Here is a 22,175-nt window from a genome sequence, read left to right on the forward strand (position 1 = left end):
AATTAACCCTTTCTTCGCCAAGAACGTGTTACGACGTCATTCTCCGCCATGCGTAATCTGCCAATGACGTCGTACAGCGTCTTTGAGATCAATATTTCAAAAATCTGTCATGGCAATCATATTTCACCCACGGAGACTTGACGGGTGCTGTAGATCTCCTCTCAACTCTCCAACGGTTCAAGACCGCCATCTGGTGGCCGATTGGCGAATTGCCAAAACCGGAAGTGAGCGGCCGGAAGTGGTGCTCACCCATATTTCATCCGGCCACTCGCTATCGCTCCCGGGGCTCCATCTCGACACACTGGATAATCGATCGGTTGCCCTAACTCAATAAACAACGTTATTTGGACGTATATAGTATTATACAACCTGGAAATGGATCGCATATATCAACATCCCATAATAGCGATCTTTCTCCTCCACGCTGATCACCCAACGGTCAGAGGAAGCTGCGGTGAGTTTCCCCCCCTCCGGTCAACATCAGATGATGAATCATGAGGTTTAGGACCTTGTACAATTGAAATTTTTTATCTGACGTCAATTGGTATCAAACTACATTTGATGATCTAATATATGTATTTATGGCTATAACTCCAGTGGCGGCTCTGCCACTAGGGGCGCACGGGCGCCGCCCCACCTGCTGTTAAATCAGAGAAGAAGAAAATAAAACGTTTTAGTTTTTTGTTTTATAGCCCTATAAATAATATAAACATGTTTAAAATGAATAATATTTACTCATTTTAAGTATGTTTGTATTTACAATGCACAATATAACGTTATTATCTAAAATAAAAAAACACTCGTTTTCCTGAGCAGGAAGTGACGTTTTTTTTATTTTATTTTATTTTTGTATTTCTCGGCCCGGGCTAGACGCGATAGTGCTCTGAGTGCGCGTCACAGTTTGATCGCTGCCTGTATCCGTCACAGCCAATCAGTGCATAACGCGTTGTGCGTTGAAATATGACTATTATGTTGGAATCCGGGCGCGATTTGAAGCGGTCTAGCCAGTAGCGTCAAGAATTTCTGTAGCCGCATTTCGCGGAGACGCTCTCTGATTGGCCGACGCCAGTATTTTTTTCCATAGCAGAATTTCACAGAGACGATCTCTGATTGGCCGAATCCAATTTCTAATGTTCCAATTCTAGCTTATTCCTAGGTTGGTCTGTTGGTGAGAGATAGTTGTGTTGTTGTGTTGTTGTGAGATGCAGGCAGCAGAGCGTGCCGTGACTGCAAGTTCTTTAGACTGTTAAGCTTAGGCACTCTTTCAAAGTTGGTTAAGGTTAGAGTTTGTCTTAGACGAGCATGGCGATAGAACGCCAGGTAGTTTGCAGTCTGTTCGAGCGGAAATGGACAAAGGAATGAAGTACTTGTGTTGTGTGGTAACAAGCTAACACTTGGCTAACAAGCTATATGGCGGATGCAGTCTGGACACAGTGGACAGTGGTCTGGAATACATCAACAGTGGATTATACACTACTTTATCAAGGCAAGCCCTCCTGCCCTGGACGTGTCAACTAAACAGTGAGTCTCTCTCTCTCTCTCTCTCTCTCTCTCTCTCTCTCTCTCTCTCGCGTTTGGATTGAAAATACGTGGATTATGGCTTGTTCAATATCGTCTATGTTTGAATGAATGAATGAATGAGAACTTTATTAACAGATTGCAGAATGGGTACAATACAGTACGGCTCAATACACACAATTGTTAAGGGGATGCAGACCAGAGAAAGACGTTTGTCTTGTTTACATCAGGGTCCCAGATTTTCGATTCATATCGATAGTTTAATAGCTAGCCTTGGCTCGTTTAACAATATGCAAAATATGTGTACAGCCCTGTACTCATACTGAAGTTATTCTTGGTATATAATAGGTCTGATTGTGTAACGAATCGATTCCACATCGCGCTGTGTGTGAGAGAGAGAAGGAGAGAGGGAGAGATCTGTGTGTGTTTGGAGACGGAGCGAGTTTTGTTTCTAACTTTTCTATTTATATATTGTGTTTCAAGTTGTGAATTAGACTATACTTTATTTGACTGGTTGTGTGTTGTTGTAGTAACAGCTGAGCGACTCGTTCATAAGAGCCGATTCATTGCCGTGAGCGTGAGTCGAATCGCTCACGTCTTGCCATGAGTCGGTTGCGTGGTACTGTACATGTTTGCAAAATGTTTGGTATAGCGCCCCTAGTGGCGAAGCATCCACGGGCCGCCACTGTATAACTCACGTTCTATGGAATGCTGCAGAAAACGATAAAAACATATTTATACTTTAGAGTCTAAAGTTTAGACAGTATTTTAGTATGAATGTGTGAATGAAAAAGTAGAACGTTGCTACATCCTAAACGATAGATACTTGATGTTGAATGGGCCATAGTAATGTCAATTTAGCAATACAATTTAAAAAGTTATAGCCCTGCAAAGAAGGGGAACATCTCCATAGACTTACAGTACTGGCAGAGAAGGGATTAAGATGAGAATAATCTCCGGCAGATAAAGGGTTAATGTCTTTTGTGGTGTTTGTGTTGTTTTTATTTTTACTCTGTATTTATTTATTATTATTTTTGTTATCGTTATTGTAGTTAATATTATTGAAGTATTGTCTTGTGGTGTCTTATATATCATTGTATTGTGTTTTGTTTGTTGTGAAAAAAGTAAAATAAAAAAAAGATTTGATAAAAAAAAGAATACTAAAAAATATCTGCCATTATGCCATATAGATATCTACCATAGAGATATATGCCATAGAAATATCTGCCATATAGATATCTACCATAGAGATATACGCCATAGAGATATCTGCCATATGCCATAGGGGTATCTGCCATATAAATATCCACCATAGAGAAATCTGTCATATGGATATCTGCTATATATACAGTATATGCCATAGAGATATCTGCCATAGAGATATGTGCCATAGGGATATCTGCCATAGAGATATGTGCCATAGGGATATCTGCCATAGAGATATCTGCCATTGAGATATCTGTCATAGGGATAGTTGCCATAGAGATATCTACCATAGAGATATCTGTCATAGAGATATCTATCATAAAGATATCTGTCATAGGCATATCTGCCATAGAGATATCTACAATAGAGATATCTACCATAGAAAACATCTCAACGCCCCCTTTCAAGCATTCTACACCCAGCAGCCCCCCTCCTCCCCCTCCTGACCGGTAACGCCCCTGTCGAGACCTACTATAAGGTCTGGTCTTTATCAGTGGAAAAGCAGTCAGAAGGTCTGGACCAGTGGACTCCTGAAACCTCTGCCAGGGTAAGACTGTATTTGGCTGTTTGGGCTCAGGATTTGGTTTCATGTCTAATGGTTCCTGTTTTGTTGGAAATTGTACATATATATATATATATATATATATATATATATATATATATATATATATATATATATATATATATATATATATATATATATATATATATATATATATATACTGTATATACTGTATATAAGACGACAATGCATCTTAGATCAAAGATAACTCTTATTTATTAAATGATTAAGTTAATCTCAAAATGGTTAATTAAAAAATATAATTCAAGGAAAAAAGAGAAACGTTAGTAAAAATTATGATGTAATCAATATGATGTATTTGCTAAGAGACAGACCTGCTGCATGCAGAACCTCATCTGTCTTTACAGGTTCTCTGGTTTCTAGGAGCCATCATGAGTATATCAGGGGGTTTGCTGTTCTTGTTTTTCATACAAGCTCTCACTGGACCCAGCTGGTGTTATATCAGAGGTAAACAGTCCCTCATCTTGTTCTCAGCCAGCAATATTCCTTAGGAGAGGAATGGATAATTGGTGGTGGTGGTGGTAGTGTTGGTGGTGGTAGTGGTAGTGGTGGTGGTGGTGGTAGTAGTGGTGGTGGTAGTGTTGGTAGTAGTGGTGGTGGTAGTGGTGTATAATAAGTATAAAATAGAAAGTCAAGTACGTAAACAAGTGTAAACAAAACAAACATTTTCAATATACATATATACAATATACAACGCAGAGTAGAGAAAAGGTAACTGAGAATTACAATACAACATACAGTACAATGCAGAAATGGATGCAGATGAGGTACAACTTAGCTTGTGGTGCCACCTTGTGGTGGTAAGGTGCAATGTGCAATGAGGTGCAATGAGGTATGAGTTTTAGTGCAATCTCTTTGCCAATAAATATAAAGTGTGTTAAAGTGTCTAAAGTGTGTAAAGTGGGTGCTACAGTGAGTTGTTTATTTAAAGTGAGTGTGGATGTGTGGATATGTGTGCTGTGAGTGTATTTGATGGTTTGTTACATAGTGTTATTGTCATTGAGCATCCTGATGGCCTGGGGATAGAAGCTCCTTCTGAGTCTCTCTGTGCTTGCCATGAGACTCCGGTATCGCTTGCCTGACCGCAGCAGTTCAAAGAGGCAGTTGTTTGGGTGGCTAGAGTCTTTTATTATTCTCTTAGCCTTACTCTTGCAACGCTTGTTGTAAATGTCTTGGAGAGTGGGAAGCCCACCTCCAATTGTGCGTTCGGCTGAACGGGCCACTCTCTGTAGTCTGCTACGGTCTTGTGCGGTGCTATTCCCAAACCAGGAGGTGATATTGCCAGTCAGGATGCTCTCTATTGTGCATGAGTAGAAGTTCTTAAGGATCTTCTGACTCACGTTGAACTTCCTTAGGCGCCTAAGGAAGTAGAGGTGTTGTCTTGCCTTCTTGACTACACTGTCAATGTGTGTGGTCCATGTCAAGTCCTCGGATATGTGGACTCGGAGGTACTTAAAACTGTTCACTCTATCGACCGGTGCCCCGTCGATGCTGGGGGGGCTGTATTCCCTGACCACCGACCTCCTAAAGTCCACAATCATCTCTTTTGTTTGCTGACATTCAGGGAGAGGCTGTTCTCCTGACACCATCCCGCCAGAACCTCTACCTCTTCCAGGTAGGCCCTCTCATCGTTTGCAGAGATCAGGCCCACCACTACTGTGTCGTCAGCAAATTTGATGATTGTGTTGTTGTTCCGCTGTGCCACACAGTCGTGTGTGTACAGCCAGTAGAGGAGGGGACGCAGAACACAGCCCTGGGGGGCCCCTATGTTGAGGGTGATGGATGAGGAGGTGCAGTTGCCTGCTCTCACCACCTGGGGTCTGCCCGTCAGGAAGTCCCAAGACCCACTAGCAGAGGTCATAGTTCAAGCCCAGGTCCCTGAGCTTGGCTATGAGTTTGGAGGGGACTGGTATTGAATGCTGAGCTGTAGTCGATGAATATCATTCTCACATAGTTCCCCTGCCTCTTGTCCAGGTGTGATGCTGCTGTGTGCAGCACATGGGCTATGGCGTCCTCCGTGGACCTGTTGGGGCGATATGCAAATTGCAGGGGGTCCAAGTTGATGGGGAGGGAGGAACAGATGTAGCCCTTCACTAGCTTCTCAAAGCACTTCATGGCTATGGAGGTGAGAGCTACAGTACAGGGCGGTAGTCGTTGAGGCAAGCGGGCATTTTTGGGTACAGGGATAATGGTGGACTTCTTCAGACAGGTGGGGATGACAGGAAATATGTCAGTGAATACCAGGGCCAATTGGTCGGCGCAGACTTTTAGGACGTGGCTGGGGATACCGTCCGGTCCTGCTGCCTTCCTGATATTCACTTCCTTAAAGGTCCTCCTCACCTCATGTTCTGTTATCCTGAACACTGACAGCCCAGACACACCAGTCGCGCGTGAAGGCAGGCGGGCTGGCGGGCGACCAGAGCTTCACTTTCGCTCCCATGTTAACGGACGTAGCTGTGCCCACCGGCCGCACGCAGGCCCGCGACTCGCGACTCGCGGGGTGGAAGCGATCGCTTTTGCTTTGGTTGGATTCAGAGGCGTGCGCCACGCACATTTTCACAGAAATACACTCAATATCTGCATTATTACCACACATATAGATGTTGTTCAACCAGCTAATGTGTCTGCATCTTTCCCAATACAAATAAACCATATTACTATACTTTTTCAGGAGTAGTCACACTGATCATCATTCTAAAATGAATTCTAAAATTCTAATTAATTATATAATAACTGGTTATACATGCTAAATGGACAATAGAACACTGGAACTGGAAATCTTTAAAAAATCTTCAAACAGGGACTGACTTCGCAATAGACTAGGGCCCTATTATCAATGGTGCGTACGCACAGATATGTGCGTAACTAGAGATGTTCCTATACCATTTTTTCCTTCCCGATCCGATTCCGATACCTAAGCTTTGGGTATCGGCCGATACCGATACTGATCCGATACCAGTGCATACATAATTTTTTTTAACTATTATATAAATTCAACTTTTTTTTTCATTTTTTTTTTTACCGATACTGTTTTATATATACAGTTTTTTTTAGTAATAACTAGAAAGTAATGGTATATTTATTCAACAACAGGTGATTGTATAGATTAGTATTAGTATCATTAATCAATGAGTATGGGGCTGCGGCACTGCAGATATACCCTACTCCAATGATCCGCACGGACATTAGACGGTGTTGCACTCGCTACCCAGTCTGTAAGCTAGTAGCAGATAGAACGTTCATGTTGTGATTTTCGATGCAAAATAAATATTCAACATTCTCTTTTGAGACTCCGCCTCAGACTCTTATCCTTTGGCACTTGGAACTTGCTGTATTTTGCTTGCAGGTCTGCATCCATTATTGCTGGATTATGAATAGCACCAACTTTAGCCACGGTACCGTTATCAAGCTAAGCTAGCTGACCTAGCTCGTATTCCCCGCATTGACATTTGATAACGTTAGTCAGCTAACGCTAGTCAGTAGCTACTTAACTTAAATACGATTCACCGTGGGTGCATTATTGTTGATAGACGGACAGTGTCAGGTCCTGGAGAAAGGACAGGCGATCATCTGATTTGATGTAACGGGCGGATGTTGTTCCAACTAGCTAGCTTTTCAGCTAATGCTATCATAACACCTCAAGCAAAACAAATCCCGTCCGAGCTCCCCATCACACGCTCTGTCGGGGACAATGGAATTTAAGAAAGTGTATCTGCTGTTAAAATGACAAACAGCATCACACTTTAAAACACGTTCATTTTATAATCCTCACTCTCCGCAGGAGATAAATAACGTCATGGGATCGGAGGCTAGAATTTACCTGTACTCGCCGATACCAGCATTTTAGGCAGTATCTGCGGCATTTCCGATACTGGTATCGGTATCGGAACAACTCTATGCGTAACCCGTGCGTACGATCATTTCTAAGCAAAGTGTGGGACTTATCAATTTGAACGTGTGCTTGACTTTGTGCGTATATATACGCACAGCTCTGACCATGCGTACCTGGCGCCCAGCGGTAGAATATGAAGACTGCAGACGGATGGCATTATGCTTTCATTAGTTTCATGCATTAGTTTCAACAATGACGTGTTCTGTATGACCCGTAATTCACTATAGTTCATTGTAAAATAGCGACATTAGTGTAATTATTGTCAAACCCTAAATAGCATGTGGAATAGGTATTTCCGAATGAATTCAGCCTGGTTCATCTATAATTAAAACACCACTTAAATGCAGATCAGAGTTATCCACTGACTGAACTGAAGCCATAATGACTCTGACCAGAACCACTGGCTCACGAGCGCACAATAGGCATTGTAGAGCGCAGAGTTGGCCTGCTGAAATTGATTTCATTTCAGTCATTACAGTGCTTAATGTCGGGTCAGCTTGTCATTTATTTCTGTCAATGTGCTGGTTCTGTAGCACTAGGACTGGGTCAGTCAACATCCTTGGCTTCTAAATTCTGTGCTTAAGAACGAAAATAGAACACTTTCTAAGCATTGTTGATAAATGAGGGCCTAGGCATTTACAGCTGTTCCAATGTAAATGTGCCTTCCTCTGTGCACTTTCGCCCGCTCTGAAGTCGGACTCGGTGTGCCCGGCCACATGCACGATCTCGCACGGAACCCGTGAGTGCCTGAGTGTGCGATTGGTGTGTCTGGGCTGTGAGTCTCCATCAGCAGTGCCCCCCCTTAAATAAACAACGTATACAACCAGGAATTATTTAAAAGCCTGTCTGAATAAAAACGTTTTCAACTGTTCCTTAAAAGTGGATAGGGAGTCAAGTGAACGCATAGAAAGGGGGAGGGTGTTCCAAAGGGTAGGGGCCATAAATTGGAAGGACCGGTCACCTTTTGTTATTAACCGGGTCCGTGGGACAACCAGGAGATTTTGGTGGGAGGACCTAAGTGCACGACTGGGGGAGTAGGGGCGCAGTAAATAAAAAATTTACACAGGGGATCTACCTTGGAGGGCTTTAAAAGTTAAAACAAGAATTTTAAAATGGACACGATAATTAATGGGGAGCCAATGTAGAGTGGATAAAATAGGGGTGATGTGGGCATGCCTACTTGTCCCAGTTAAAAGCCTTGCCGCTGCATTTTGAATGATTTGCAAGCGGTTTAGCACAGATTTATCCAGACAGGTAAACATTTAATTGCAATAGTCCAGGCGTGATGAAATAAAAGCATGGATGATCATTTCCATTTCAGCTCTAGAAACAACAAATCTTAATTTGGCAATGTTTCTGAGCTGATAAAAACATGACCGTGTGAGCTGGTTGACATGGCTGTTAAAAGACAGAGAGTCATCAAAAATTACACCTAAGTTCCTCACATGAGGTTTGACACACTGACCTAAGGGTCCAATAGAATTTTTTATAATGAGGATGATGTGGTCGGGAGCAATAATGAGGGCTTCTGTCTTACTTGCATTAAGCTGAAGGAAATTATCAGCCATCCAGCTCTTGATGGCATCGATGCATTCATTAATAATGCAAAAACGATTACACTCACTGGGCTTAAAAGAACAATACAATTGGATGTCATCCGCATAAAATTGATAAAATATTCCATTAAAACGTTTAATAATCTGGCTTAGGGGAAACATATATAGGGAGAACAGCATTGGCCCTAGCACAGAACCCTGCGGAACCCCACAGGACAGTGGGGTAGAGTCCGACATGAACTGACCCACTGACACAGAAAAGCTAGGTAAGATGAGAACCATCTCAGTGCTGACCCAGAGATCCCAAACACATCATTGAGCCTACGCACCATAACCACATGATCAACCGTGTCAAAGGCTGCGCTGAGGTCCAATAAAACTAATAGTGAGTAGTAGTAGTAGTGGTGGTAGTAGTGGTGGTGGTGGTGGTGGTGGTGGTGGTGGTGGTGGTGGTGGTATTAGTGGTGGTATTAGTGGTGGTGATGGTGGTAGTAGTGGTGGTGATGGTAATGGTGGTGGTAGTTGTGGTACAAACGACCAAATCAGATTCCTTGTATGTGAAAACTACTTTGCAATAAAGACCTTTCTGATTCTGATAGTGGTGGTGGTGGTGGTGGTGGTAGTTGTGGTGGTGGTAGTTGTGGTAGTATATACCATGGACCAGGAAAAATACCAGCTCTAATACATTGGGCCTCATTCATGAAGCGATATAAGAACAGATTTCGTTCTTAACTAGCATTTCCTCTTATTTTGTACTTACCTGAGATTCAGCAATGTTTTCTTATTGTTGCTTTTCTCTCAGGCAAGACCAAATTCTAAGAGTGGTCGAGAGCACTCTTACCCAGATAGGAAACTCTTACCCAGATGAGAAACATAAAAAAAGCCTACCATTCCTAATAATAATAATAATCAGATTTATATAGCGCTTTTCGTAATGCTCAAAGACACTTTACAAAACAAACAATACAATACAGTTTTAGTAGATACAATAAAAAAATATATATAAAAAGGTGAGAGAGGAAGGAGTTCATGGGTTGAAAGCAAACCATTGGTCAATTGCCCCCAAATACCCCCAAATACTACTTTATAAACCCAGAACTTTTCAATAATAATTATTATTGTTATTATAACTTATTGTGTGCGTTCTTCTTCTGAAATGGATTATATATTGCTGTTAGAACAGTTAGATGCTGGCTGCCCAGGCGTACCCATATAGCGCATATTTACAACATCTCCTCTCTTCTCTTCTCTGCTCGTACAAGTTCTGAGCGCATTCAGGGTTTTAGCCACAAGGACCTTTCAGAGAGAGATGGCAGGTGACAGATCCAGTATTTCCCAACCTACAGCGCGATTGGTTCTTGACAAGCGTCGTCAAGTCGTTCAGTATTGACAAAGCATACTTTGCTGGAACGATTTATTTCGCACTATACAGTACGAGGTATACGTATACATACAAGTATAAGTCTTTATTTGTCATCAGATTAACACACACATGCGATGAGCGACCCACAGGAACACACACATGCACTGAGTCGCGAGTCGTGAGATGTGTGTGTGTTTGTGTGTGTGTGTGTCATTTTGAGATCAGTCGCAAATCGCTTCCTATTGAATGGATCAGACAGCGATCAGATGCAGAAACTCGGCTGTTTTACACACGCCTCATTCACCTTATAAGGAGATGGCGGGCGTGTCTGTATGCAAAGGCTTTTAGCACGAACGTGCATTTGAATTTAAGAATGAGTGGGATTCATCATGCACCCGACCTGGGTAAGAACCAATTTCAACGTTAAGAACGGCTTGATGAATGTGGCGGTGGCTTTTCTTATTGTTCTCTTAAAGGAACACTCCAACATTTTGGGAAATTAGCTTATTTGCCATCTACCCTGGAGTTAGACAAGAAGATACATACCTTTCTCTTCTCTGTGCATGCAGTAGGAGTAGGAAGACGCGCATCGTTAGCCTAGCTTAGCGTCAGTCACTGGAAGTAGGTTCCTCCATTAGCCTAGTTCCCAATGTCTTCCTACTCCTACTGCATGCACAGAGAAGAAAAAGGTATGTATCTTCTTGTCTAACTCCAGGGTAGATGGCAAATAAGCTAATTTTCCAAAATGTTGGAGTGTTCCTTTAACAGAAAGGTAAGCAAGAATATAAGAAAAATAATAAGAGAGTATTGTTGAATGAGGCCCAACATTTTCTTTTACTCTCATTTTACTGGCCGCTACAATGATGAGTACAATTGTTGGCAATGCAATGTATTGGCCATTCAATTTCCAACCATTCTGACAGCCTCAAACTTGTTAAACTTTATCACTGCTTTAAAGTAATTTGATGGCTGACAAAATATATTGATTGTTTGTATCTATCTGCCCCAACAGGATATGACAGTGATTACCAACTATACCCAGGTAGGTCCAGAGACTGTGGTAGTTTAACCAGAGACAGTCCATATAATGAGATGTATCACTGTGGTAGTTTAAGTCTATGTTTTGAGGTACCAGCATGCATTGGCATTCATTAACACTTTGAGTGCCATTCAGCAGAGGGCACTGTGGGCCGTGAGTGCCAACGCTCTGTTTGCAGTGCTATTTCCGTTTTATACCGTGGTGAATATGAGTATAGTTTTAGAGTGATCCTGTGTAATCCCAGGGAACAGCGCTTTAGTGCAATTCAATAAACATGTTGCCATTTCTCGCCTGATTATTGAATCGATCTGAAATCAACGCTAGATTATCGGTATTACATCCACGAAAGGGTGTGGGGGGGGTTCTATGCTTCGAGCGCCACCAACGGCATATATTACACAGTACATTACAGACACACGCTGCGATGGCGGCGAAAAAAATCATCGAATCAATGCAAGATTGGTAACATATAGTCCTTACATTGTCTCTGATGTACTGCAAAAAGAAGAATCCAATTATCTGATCAACATTCCAAATATTCCGGCGGCCGGGTAGCGCAGCGGACAAAGCGTCTGTCTACCACCACAGAGACAGTGGGATCGAATCCAGTGTGGTGCTTCCGGGTTGGCCGACCGTCCATACTAACACAATTGGCAGTGTTAGCGGGTGGGAAACCCGGTGAGGGTGGGTCCTGGTCATTGTAAACAGCGACTCCTACAGTTCGGTTAGGGCGCCTGCACAGCAAGGGAAGGATCTAGGAGAGGTAGTGTGACCTTCCACATGTTACACTCTCCCAGTGAGAGTCCGCGCTGCCAGGTGAAAAGAAGCGGTGGGCTGGCTACACATATGTCGGAGGAAGCATGTGATAGTCTCCGCCCTCCCAGACCGACGGTAGGGGGTAGAGTGTGCAACGACCAGGAAGGGGATTGGGAATTGGCATAACGACTAACATTGGGAGGGGAGAAAAACGAAAAAAGAATGGGGTAAAAGATAATAATAAAAAAATTTAAATAATTTTTTTTTCCAAATATTCATTGTGATCGTTTGTCAAATGTTATCCAGCATTGCAGATGATCTGGTTGGGGTCGGGGACCCTCGTCGAGGCAACTGTGGTGACCACTTGTCTTGCCGGAGTGTTCAGACCCCGCCCCCATGCCGCAGCTCGGCCAGGAAAACAAACCACATCGTTCCAAATGGTGCCTCGATGGATTATGATTGGCAATAGCTAATAAAAGAAATAACGAAACAGAAACGTAGATCTACGTTTCTGGCACTCAACCGCTGGGCCACAGAAACGTAGATCTCCGTTTTTGGCAACCAAAGTGTTAATAAGAGATGAACTGGAATGCATGTTCTCATATTCTGTAACCTGAGTTACAGTAGGTAATCTAATGGCTAATAATAAGTCAGGGATTGTAAGGTTGACCGTAATTTAGTTAGATTTACTTATAAAACATGTTTATTATGTCAATCTTATTCACACAATACATCAAACAATGGTGGTTCAGTTCAAAGGCTACATCCATGTAATGATTACAAATACACTACAACAACAATGGTGCCAGGTCATGAGGAAATGATGGTCCGGATTCACTCAGTCAATGTCCATCTTTTAGCTATTCTATGGTCATAAGATAAGTCTGTCAGAGTGGGCTCCCTCACGGGGCTGGCACACTGGACGCAGAAGCGCTGCAAACAGTCCCAGGAGCGGCAGCCAGTTTCCTGAATCACTGCTTTAAAGTAATTTGATGGCTGAGAAAATATATTGATTGTTTGTATCTATCTGCCCCAACAGGATATTACACATACCCATATCCATACCCACCATACCCAGGTAGGTCCAGAGACTGTGGTAGTTTAGCCAGAGACAGTCCATATAATGAACGGATCACAGTGGTAGTTTAACCAGATGGAGTCTATCAGATGGATGCTGAAAAATGAGACCATTTAAAAGTTTATACCATGGACAAGAAAAAATACCAGCTCTATACGTTATCTCTCATTTTACTGGTCGCCACAATGGCGAGTACAATTGTTTACAATACAATTTATTGGCCATTCAATTTCCAACTTTTCTGACTAAATCAAATATTTTAAACATCAGTTTGATGGCTGAAGAAATTGATTGTTTGTATCTATCTGCCCCAACAGGTGAAGTTCTCCCAGGTATGTTCAGAGACTGTGGTAGTTTAATCTGAGACAGTTTATATAACGAGGGGATGGATCAGATAGATAGTATTCTCAACATGTGTGCATCTTAAATTATATACCATGGACCAGGAAAAATATCAGCTCTATATGTCGTCTTTCACTCTCATTTTACTGGTTGCCACAATGCATTGTACTCTGAACTTGTACTTGTGCAATGACAATACGTTTATTCTAATCTAATAATAATAAAAGATTCTTGGCAATGCGATTCATTGGCCATTAAATGTCCAACCTTTCTTACAAAATCAAATATGTTAAACTGTATCACGGCTTTAAAGTAGTGAGGTTACAAATCAGCTATGACTTTGTAAACAACAATGATAGAATGACCAATTTCAGGGCAAGAAAGTAGATGCTGGATACAGGTTGAAATTCAATGGTTTTCAGATTTCTCCAGTTGATTTATTCATCATAGCAGTCGCGGTAGAATCGGTTCACAGGATACAAATAATCTCTCAGAGTGACACAGACAACTTGGTTCTGTCCAGTGTGTTCTAATGTCGAGACTGCTCAGTATTTAAACACTTTCTCGACCCCCGTACCTAGTACGGGAGTCGACTAGTCCACATAGCATAATGACAATACATTTATTTGATCACATGGCTGACTTTCGTTCTAGACATTAACATGGTAATTCACTCATTCTGGCTCCTGTGTGGAGTGTAATCTTGTTCCACCGGTATGTGGGTCTTCAATAGTTTTAGTTTCGTGTGTGTGTGTGTGTGTGTGTGTGTGTGTGTGTGTGTGTGTGTGTGTGTGTGTGTGTGTGTGTGTGTGTGTGTGTGTGTGTGTGTATAAGTGTGTGTGTGTGTGTGTGTGTGTGTGTGTATGTGTGTGTGTGTCACATGCATCTAGTGTGTGTCTCTCTCGTTCATCAGGTTTACAACAAAACTGGTTCCTGGGTGGGGGTGAGATAGTGTGTGTGTGTGTGTGTGTGTGTGTGTGTGTGTGTGTGTGTGTGTGTGTGTGTGTGTGTGTGTGTGTGTGTGTGTGTGTGTGTGTGTGTGTGTGTGTGTGTGTGTGTGTGTGTGTGTGTGTGTGTGTGTGTGTGTGTGTGTGTGTGTGTGTGTGTGTGTGTGTGTGTGTGTGTGTGTGTGTGCCAACTTAATCAGGTTTACAAAGGTCAAGCCAAACTGTGGTCAACTAGCCATTCTGAATAATGCTATAATACTGTTGAATAACTATTACTAATCAATCAAAAATACACTATAATATCAAATCTATTGGCCATATGAACATAAAATGTTACTTCAGTAGTTTGATGGCTGATGAAAATATATTGATTGTTTGTATTTATCTGCCCCAACATAATCTGACCCTAAAAACGAAGACTCTTCATCTCAAGACTCAGGTAGGTCCAGAGACTGTGGTAGTTTAACCAGAGACAGTCTATATAATGAGATGGATCACTGATAGTTTAACCAGAGACAGTCTATATAATGACAGGATCACTGTGGTAGTTTAACCAGATGGAGTCTATCAGATGGATGCTGAAAATAGTTTTCTCAACATGTGACCATTTAAAATGTTATACCATGGACCAGGAAAAATACCAGCTCTATACATTATCTTTCACTCTCATTTTACTGGTCGCCACAATGGCGAGTACAATTGTTTACAATACAATCATTCATTAGCCAATTAATGTCCAACCTTTCTGACTAAATCAAATGTGTTAAATGTCATTACTGCTTTAAAGTAGTTTTATGGCTGAGAACATGTATTGATTCTATCTATCTATCTATCTATCTATCTATCTATCTATCTATCTATCTATCTATCTATCTATCTATCTATCTATCTATCTATCTATCTATCTATCTATCTATCTATCTATCTATCTATCTATCTATCTATCTATCTATCTATCTATCTATCTATCTATCTATCTATCTATCTATCACTGCCTTAAAGTAGTTTGATGGCTGAGGAAATTGATTGATTGTTTGTATCTATCTGCCCCAACAGATGATTTACTTAATAAGAGATTAAATGGTAAATGGTAAAAGATTACCAGGAGTGCATGTTCTCATATTCTGTAACCTGAGTTACAGTAGGTAATCTAATGGCTAATAATAAGTCAGGGATTGTAAGGTTGACCGTAATTTAGTAAACATAGTGGTATTAGTGGTGGTGGTATTAGTGTTGGTGGTGGTAATGGTGGTGGTAGTTGTGGTACAAACGACCAAATCAGATTCCTTGTATATGAAAACTACTTTGCAATAAAGACCTTTCTGATTCTGATAGTGGTGGTGGTGGTGGTGGTGGTGATGGTGTTGGTGGTGGTGGTAGTTGTGGTGGTGGTAGTTGTGGTAGTATTATTGTGCCGCCCATGGATGCACGACGAGGACTCCGAGTTCTTTATTTACAGATGGCTTTTTATTGATGCACTTTCTTGAAACAGGCTAGCTGGAGCTAGTTAGCATCATAGCATCAGGTTCATCACCCCCGTAGAACTACAATGCAGGAAATAATAACAGTCAATATTCATACAATTCAGTCAATAGAATTACAAAAACTAAATGAAAAGTGTGAATAAGCTCTACTAACCACTTTGGCCTGCTTGCAGCCAGTGTTGTGCTAGTTACTGAAAAATAGTAACTCAGTTACTTTACTAGTTACTCATTTCAAAAGTAACTCTGTTACGTTACTAGTTACTTACACCCAAAAGTAATGCGTTACTGTGAAAAGTAACTATTTAGTTACTTGAAGAAGAAAAAAATTGCTCCCATGCAGATACAGATACTCAAAATCGGTTGATCAACTTGACAGTTTCCATTCACATCACTGAACTCTGCTAAGCAATGTGGTCTAGAATAGATACAAACACAAATCTGACACAAACACAAATGTCCCGACGTAATAAGAAATGCACCGTGCCTAATTGCTCGGGGAGGTTGAGCGCAGGCACGTTTAGGTTGCGCGCATGCACGTTTAGGTTGCGCGCATGCACGTTTAGGTTCTAGGTTGAAAATAAGTGCTTGAGGAACAGCCTTGATATCTGTCGCCGGAGCGTTTCATTATAACCGTCTTGCAACGTTGTTTAAGATATCAATCGTGCATTGCAACGTTAGAATAGTTAGGATATCAATTGTGCATGAAAGGTGTAACTAAGGGGTACAATTCCCTGACTGTATTGATAAGTATGGTATCATTAAACCACTACCGCTTTATGTACTTTAACTACTGGCCACACAGTACATGATATAGATATGATGAACACTTTCCCACCTGATGAAACCAAGTCCACACAAATGTATCCGTCGAATCTTTAATATATAGCAAAGGGTATATACAACGTTCACGTAATGACATTTATGATTTGAATGCACTTGTAAGGCAAATGAGTATTCGTAGGCAAATCAACATTGAATGTCCAATCTCTGGTTACGCAGGAAGCAAGTATACAACCTGGTTCTTTAGGGAACTATAGCGATGGTACTTAATGATTATAGCTGGATACACTAAAGGGGGTCCCGCTGGTTGTAAGTCAGTAGGGGGGGGGGGGTTAGGAGAGCCGCTGGCGATATCCCATCTGGCCAACGATTTCTTGGGAGAATTCAGAGTGCTGAACACGGTGCCCACAGAACCTTGGTCCACAGATGAATACAGTTGGGCCCTCTTGTAGACGGTAGCTGCCGGTCCACAACGAAGAGACGTGAGGCGACCTCACTCGGGTTAGAGCGCCGTCTCACCTGGACTCCTCTCGGGGGTAGTTCCAACACTTACCAGTGTTGGCTGTTATCCATGGCATAATCAAAGCACCCAAAGCAAGTAGATAATCCAAGCCGTGTAGGGCTCACCGTCGTCCGGGTAAGGTAATCCAATGTGCAGGTCCACTCGTCCTTGCCCAGAACTCCTCGGATGAAAGCACCACACGTGGTCTGCCCAGCCTGGTTAAGACTCTAGATAACGCGAGGAAAACGATGGGGGTACTGCTCACTTTATAACTCTAACCGAACGATGCACCATACATAATAGACTATTATTAACTTAATAGAAATACGTCCCACTCGACGGTATAGTGCCAAACTATGACAATTCAACTATTAATCCACACGATGTCTCAATGCCATTCTGAGGCCAAGTTGACCATACTGCACCACACGTGTATCGTGGGTGAGGCTTAACGTCTTGCCACTAGGTTGGAGGGTAAAGAACTAAGGGCTAAGGGAAGTTCTACTTTACTTGCGCCATATATATATGCGCTGTGAACAAATAGTACCATTCGTATTTCGGCAGACATATTCCTACGCGGAACCGGGGCTAGTAACGACATGTTCGTCGGCACGATTGAACTTGAACCAAGGGGCTTGGCTGCTGGCGCCAAGTTCTTGTCCAATGAGAGAATGAAACTATTATGGGCTGTTAGTAGACCAAAGGGATATTCAGTGTATATGTACAAGGAATATACAAGGGATATCAAACGATATACAAATACTATTAAATATATATCCATAAATAAATATATATATTCGGTTTAATCTGATCCTTCACAGCCGCACCCTAATTAGTCCCACCTAATTAGCTAAGCAGAGACAGATTGACCACACTGTCTACCACTCAAGGTCCGCTGTAAGGGTCAGTCAACTCACAAAGTCATGGGGTCATGGTCGTCATCGATAGTGTCTGGGAGTCTGGGCAGTTCTATTAGCCTCGCCACGGGTCGTGTGTAAGTTCGCCCTTGGACGAGCACCTCAGCTGCTCGGACCTTGCCATCGGCACCGGTGATCACTTTGCTTACGCGGCCAGCCGGCCACATAGCTCTGGGTAGTGACTGGTCGATAATCATGACGACTGTTCCTTCTGTCAAATTGTCTCTCTCTTTTACCCACTTCTGGCGGGTCTGTAGAGACGGTAGGTAGTGGAGTAGAAAGCTGTTCCAAAACTTGTCAGCTAGTACTTGACTGTACCTCCACATTCTTCGGCCGTTCGCTTCTTCAGGCCTGTACATTGTCTGGGGTAGCGCGGGGTCCAGCCGCCCCATCAAGAGTGTGTTGGGGGTGACTGGGTCGACATCTGCTATATCACTGGAGACGTAGCCGAGGGGCTTGGAGTTCAATACTCCCTCGATCTCCGTGAGGACTGTCATTAGGACTTCTTCCGCTACAGTCTGGGCCCCAAGCACGGCGTACAGGGCTGTCTTTATAGAACGTACTTCTCGTTCCCAGGTTCCACCGAAGTGGGGTGCGTTCGGGGGATTAAACTGGAAGTCAATCTGGGATGGAGCGAGGTGGGTCTTAAGTTCTGGGCCCATAGCTTGGAAGCTCTCTCTCAGCTCTCTTTCTCCGCCTTTGAAGTTTGTCCCGTGATCAGACAACAATGTAGACGGTTTTCCTTTCCGTGATGTGAATCTTCGGAAGGCCATAAGGAATGAGTCTGTGCTCATGGTTGGAAGGAGTTCGATATGTATCGCTCTGGTGGTCATGCATTTGAATACAATACCCCACCGCTTCTCGGTTCCTCTTCCTTTCTTTATATACAACGGGCCAAAACAGTCCATGCCTGTGGAGTGGAATGGCTTGTCGCCGAGTCGGAGGCGACAGGGAGGTAGGTCAGCCATCCGGGGTATGCTGGGCTGCGCGCGCCACTTTCGGCAGTCTAGACAGGTTCGCTGGAAGCGTCGCACCGCTTCTCTTCCTTGAAGTATCCAATAGCGACGTCTGATCTCCGCGAAGACTCTCTCTGCTCCTGCGTGGTGTACATCCTCGTCGTATTTCTTTATGATCAGCTCTGTGACCTTGTGTCGGCTGTTCAAGACTATCGGGTACTTAACGTCATCCGGTAGATCGGGGGCTCTCCGCAGACGACCACCCACTCTGATGAGATTATGGGCGTCGCTCTCGGGTGCCAGGTGGAGCAGTCTGCTGTCTGATGGGACGGGCTTTCCTCCCTGTAGACAGTCTAGCTCATCGGGGAACGAGTCTCTCTGGGCTCGTTGTAGTAGAAGAAGTTCTGCTTCTTCGTAGTCAGCTGCTGAAATGTCGGCAGTGGGCTGAATCTCTGGGTGGTGCCTCAGAAATGTCTTTAGTTGCGCACTCTGTAGGGTGAGGCAGTCATCTATGTTGGGGTCTGTGGAGGCGACTGTGCTCAGTCCACAGAACATAGGTTTCTTGTTCTCAGCCTCCTCTTTACTCGCCTCCCGTGGGGTGGGCGTAGGCCACTCTCCTTCCGGGAGCTTGAGGAACTCTGGTCCGTCACTGTAGATGTTGTGACGGGTGAGGTCATCTAGGGACATTCCCCGGGTGATGACGTCAGCTGGGTTGTGTTTGGTGTCCACATACCGCCAGCTCGCTGCTTCTGTTAACTCTTGAATCTCGGTGACTCTGACTCCCACGAAGACCTTGTATCTGCATGAATCAGACTTGATCCATGTGAGTACTGTCGTAGAGTCTGACCACAAGATTGTTCTTTGCACCGGGATGGTGAGTTCACGTTGGATTAACGTGGCTAGATGCGCTCCTGCTAGGGCTGCGCAGAGCTCTAGACGCGGGATAGATTGTTGCTTTCGTGGGGCTATTCTTGAGCGAGCCAGGATGAAAGCGGTGTGTATCTCTCCTCCCTTCTCTTGGGCACGCAAGTAGGCCACAGATCCATAGGCTACTTCGGAGGCGTCACTGAAGACGTGTAGATCCATCTTGCATGTCTCTGGCCTCACTGTGGGTGGGAAGTAGCTGCGGCGTATATTGACGCCTGGGAGTGAGCGGAGCTCCGTCTCCCACTCTCTCCATGTGGAGGCAAGGGGTGCGGGTATTGGGTCGTCCCAGCCCTGGTCCTTGTCCCATAGTGCTCGTACAATCATCTTTGCCCTGGTGGTGTAAGGTAGAATACATCCCAACGGGTCATATTGTCTGGCGAGTGTTCTGTACACACTCCGTCTGGTGGTCGGTATCACCGTCGACCTTCCCTGCTCCGTGGTCAGGGGTTTGTGTCTATAGTGGAGCGAGTCTGTTTTGAAGCGCCAGACTAGTCCTAGTGTCATTTCTTGGGCTTCTCCTGGGATTGTCGCCATCCAGGTCTCGCTGCTGGCAGCCTTGTCCGCGGGGGAGAGGCTGCGCAATACGTGCGGGTCGCTGCTGGCCCACTGCCTGAGATCAAAGCCGCCTTTGATCAGGGAGGCGCGTAGCTTGAGTAGGAGAGCCTCGGCTTCTTCTTGAGTCGAAACGCTTTGTAAACAGTTGTCCACGTAGAAACTGTTCTTCACACTGTGTCGGACCTCTTCATCTGCTGCTGGGTCCTCTGCGACGTGTTTCTGCAGTGCAAATGTAGCACAGCACGGGCTGCATGTGGTTCCGAAGGGGAGGACTTCCCATTGGTAGATGGCTGGGTGCTCATCTCCGATCCTCTCTCTCCATAGGAACCGCAGTAGGGGCTTATCCTCCTCCACTAGTCTCACCTGCAGGAACATCCCTTTGATATCCCCGCTGATAGCCACCTTGTCCTGGCGGAAGCGTAGTAGCACGCCTAGTAGAGAGGGGCCGAGTGTGGGGCCGGGCAAGAGCTCTTTATTCAGATTCTGGGATCCGATCTGGTAGCTGCAGTTAAACACAATGCGATCCTTGCCGTTGTGGTGGACCTTGTGGTGCGGCACGTACCATGATTCGGTCGTCTGATCGGCCTCTTTAATGTCAATCTTCATTACGTGTCTCGCTGTGATTAGCTTCTCAATCTCAGCGCGGTACACACTCTCTTGAGCGGGGTCTTTGGCTAGGCGCCGCTCTGTGTTCAATAGATACCGCTCCGTAGCTTCTTTCGTGGCGTGAAAGGTGGGCATTCCCTCTCGCCTCAGGAGTGGAGTTGCGTATCTCATCACTCCGCCGACTGTGACTCTCTTTGTCCCTTGCTCGAGGAGGTTTATGGCGTAAATGTCTTCTTTAGAACGAATGTCTTTCTTTTCGTTCTTAAAGGGCATTGTCTCTAGTGTCCATAGCCTCTCGACATGCTGCAGGAGAGTGGTGTCTTCTTCTGTCACTCTGGAGTGGAGGCAGCTAGTGGCTGCTGTTCGGTTGAGAGATTTAGCGAGGGGGCCTTGTAGTGTCCATCCTAGGCGGGTCTCGACTGCTGCAGGACAGCCTCTGGGTCCTGTATGGACCCGGTCTATCGGGACTATGAGGTCTGCATGGTCGGAGCCTATCAGCAGGGTCGGGGTGGCGCCGTCTATGAGCGGGATAGGTAGTTGACGCAGGTGCACATATTTATCCATCAGCTTGGCGATGGGGTAGGTGTACTGTGATAGTCCTATTTCTTGGCTGGTGAAAGCATTTGTAATCCTATACCGTCGCTCTGGCTGCCCGCTTGCTGCGATAGTGAAGGAGACATTCTCGCCTTTTATCGTCTTTAAATCTCTTCTTATTGTCCGAATCGTCATTTGGTTCTCGCTCCCCCGCAGTCCCAGCTGGGCCGCAGCGGACGCGAGCAGAAGGGTCTTCTCTGACCCGTCATCAAGGACGGCGTAAGTGTCCATGACTTTATCTTGGTAGCTCAATGTTACACGGACTACCTTTAAGAGCACTTGGGCGCCGCTGCTGCTGGCGGGGTCAATGTACATGACACTTGCCTTGGTGCTGCTCGATGGTGCATGTGCAGGCTTTCTTCTGTTACTGTCGTGTAGGACATCTAGGTGGGCTCCGTCACACCGACTGCACCTCTTCTTTAGGCGGCACTCGGCTGCCATGTGACTGCGCGCACATCGGTAACAGCGCCTGTTGGACTTTATCCATTGACTCACTTCTTCTGCATTCATCTTTGTGAACAGGTCACATTGTGACAGCCAGTGTTCCTTCTCGCAGTACGGGCACACCATCTTC

Source organism: Notolepis coatsorum (genome assembly GCF_963971535.1).
Source record: "Notolepis coatsorum genome assembly, chromosome: 19".
Classification (NCBI taxonomy): domain Eukaryota; kingdom Metazoa; phylum Chordata; class Actinopteri; order Aulopiformes; family Paralepididae; genus Notolepis; species Notolepis coatsorum.